We start from the raw sequence: 3,433 nt of genomic DNA on the forward strand, positions 1-3,433 counted from the left end.
AACAGATAAGACCTTTAAAGACACACAGTATAACAAAGAATTTACAAGGCAGAAAGGTATTAAAAAGAAAGCTCATTGAGGTCTGATGTCAATTTTATACAAGCTAGCTCCCCAAGAAAGGATATTAAACCCGGGGGTGGAGGGGGGGAAGACATAATAAAGATTACGTGCCCAATGTGCCCTCAGTTACACACATACAATCCCCTGATGTCAATGGGCCAAATTCATTGTTGGTGAAAGAGGGTGCAACTTTGCAGGTGTATTTGGTTCAATGGTACTACACTGATGTACTAGCAGGGCAGTTTGACTTGGAACATTTAGAGTTTAATCTTCATTTCTAAGTTTAAAATATTCACAAGATGTAATTTGAAAAACCAACAAAATCTTTGTTTTAGTCTTAAAGCATGTTATGGAAGAATAAAGGTTTTGTACTTCAAACTAACTTTATTAACTTATTTTTAACAGAAAATTATCATTTATCATAAATATGCAACATACACCTCTACCCCAGTATGACGCTGTCCTCGGGAGCCAATCTTACCGCGTTATAGGTGAAATCGCATTATATCAAACTTGATTTGATCCGCTGGAGCACGTAGTGCCCCCATCCCCCTGGAGCGCTGCTTTACCGCATTATATCCGAATTCATGTTATATCGGGTGGCATTACATCGGGGTAGAGGTGTGTTAAGAACAGTCTAATACAGAACTGCATAACTACACTGTAATACCCAGCTATTGTCAAACCTCCATTGTGTTGTGCATATAGGTGGTGAGGGCAAAATATGGTCCTTAAAGTAACGAGACCTATTACTGTGAGCCTTTTAATTTGTTCTGATGTTAAAAAAAAAAAAAAAAGACATGAAAATGTGGAGTTTGCTTAAAAGTTTGTTTATTTATACTGCAAGCAAAGAATCTTAAACATAGAAATGCACTGCGATGCCTCCTTGGGAGCTATAAACAATTGGTGCACTTGTCAGATAAAAATATACAAGCATTTAAATGATACAGAAATTGATCATAATTCTTTACACACACTCATATGTACATGTGCACACACATACACACACCAAAAAATAGTTTCCAGTTTCCACCTATAAAGAACAGAAATTATAGCAAAGCTATCTAGCTGGCTTTGCCAGGTGCAGGCCAAATAGCCAAAAAAGCCCTCACATTATAAAATGATGCAAACAAATGCCTCCCTCACTAGCAGTTCCTCATTGTATAACGTGTATTTTTATTCTGACATTTCCTTAAAAGGTTTAGGGCTGAAAGGAGGTGCTCAGCACCGCTCAGTGTCAGGCCCTTATTTGTATAACTTTAGCAAGTTCAAGTACAGCACAGCAAATTGAAAACCTGGAAATGTGCATTATAGCCCTTAGCAGGCCAAGACTTAGGCACAGGCTTCATTTTATACAATACGGGTAGTTCGACTGCCTGCAATGGGGCTACTCACAGTGTGAAAAGTTTAAGCATATGCATAAGTCTTTGCAGGATCACAGCCTGTGTTCAAATAACTAGGGCACAGTTCTTTAGGCTGTACCGTACCACACTGTTCTGAATGCAGCAGATGATTTTTTCTTTGTGAAATCTGGGTTACCAATTCTCTGAATGTGCCAAATAATTGAATTTGTATTCATCCACAGATAACTATTTTGGTGTTCCCTCTTTTAGTGCTAATATGTTATGGTATCATTGCTTAGTGTGGTACATGAAAAATGGTATTCTGTTTTGTTGGGGGTTTTTAGTTACCAATACAATAATAGTATATGAAGGGAGGACAAAAATATATAAATTCTACATAAGTATTTACATAGTTCCATTATTAAAATAATGGAGGCTAATTTACAAGTAATTAGCAATGAGTATGGTGTGTGATTAACGTAAGCTTATTAAAACCAACTGCTGTTGAAATGAAGACTTTTTGGAAGCAGTAGTAAAATATAAAATAATTCTAGTCAGAATGAGAAAACAAAATTACGTAATTTTAAAAAAGGCTTTGGAGTTTTCAAATTACAGCTCAATTAACTTTTTCAGAAAAATACCAAAATAAAGTTATTTTCCTGCATAATCACCTTCACATTACACTGAAAGCTATTTTCATGTTAAAATGTATACTTCATATACCTTATACAACTGTTAACATAATATTGTTCTTTATAAAAATATAGCACCACCTGTAAACACTGTTTTTATCTCTAATAACTTTATAAGTAATAATGCCTTTATTTTGTCATTAACTATAGTATCTTATTTGATTCCTTCTTCACAAATATGTTCCCATGGTTCTAAGTTCTACTGAATTATAATGGACATAATCATAACCTACTAAGTATCTGCGAGTTAGCAATTCTACTGCTGTATATGAGAGGCCATGTTCTAAAATGCAGAGTTCCAAGTTACGGACAAGATGACTTTTGCTCTCCAAACTTCTGTGGTTTGTAGACACCATAGAGATGAGCAATTTACAAACGCTCAGAGGATGCCTAATCTAACCAAATAGGACCTACAGACAGTCTGCGTTTCCTGATTTAGGAAATCAAACTATTTTTTAAGTGTGCGCTATTGCCAAACCCAAAATGTTTAAAAATCATGAATCAAGCTCCCAGACAACAGAAGAGTATTTTAAATATTGTGAAGCTTTTAAAATAATACACTTTGGGTTCTTCTTATTTATTAGACTTTGAGTAGTTCAGGTACACTCGGGTCACATTTTCAAGCTCTTCTCCATAACCACAAGAGTCAAAAACTTACATTTCCTTTTAAATGAAAAACAAATTCTGAAGAAATCATCTGACTCCAGGACTTGGGGCTTGAAGAAAAATGCTAAATATTTCAAGCCTGCACTATATAGGTTTAAATGCCTGTCTGATCTCCATTAAGAGGGATAGCTGAAAGACTGTTCAGAATTACTGCTTCTGTCCATTGCTAGTTAAGGTACTTTGATCTCTTACATAGTAAGAGAATAAGATAATGTGAGGATGAGAGCCAGAAATGTGCAAATTGGGGGTGGGGTGGGGTTGGGGGGGGTTGAGGGTCCTATTAGGCCTTGTGTCAAGGACTGTTCTTTTGTCTGTTGTGTCTTCTGAAGACTAGTCCAGGCTGGGGGTGAAATCACTGACTTTAGTGGGGCCAGGACTTCAAGTCTGGCATTCTGGGCTCTTTCATTTCACTCTACTTGGATGCTTCCCTAGTGCTGCTGTCATGCCATGCCATGCATGCAGTATGCCTATGGATGTGTCACATATGTTTTCCCACCCCATGCATTGTAAAAGGTTTCCACAGGCACTTACCACTGTGTACAACCTGCCTGTTTCACAGCCTTAGCTGCCAGCAAACCTCATAGACTCATAGGTCAGAAGGGACCAATCTGATCATCTAGTCTGACCTCCTGCACAAGGCAGGCCACAGAACCCCACCCATCCAATTTTATA

Source organism: Gopherus evgoodei, chromosome 7 (assembly GCF_007399415.2).
Source record: "Gopherus evgoodei ecotype Sinaloan lineage chromosome 7, rGopEvg1_v1.p, whole genome shotgun sequence".
NCBI lineage: Eukaryota > Metazoa > Chordata > Testudines > Testudinidae > Gopherus > Gopherus evgoodei.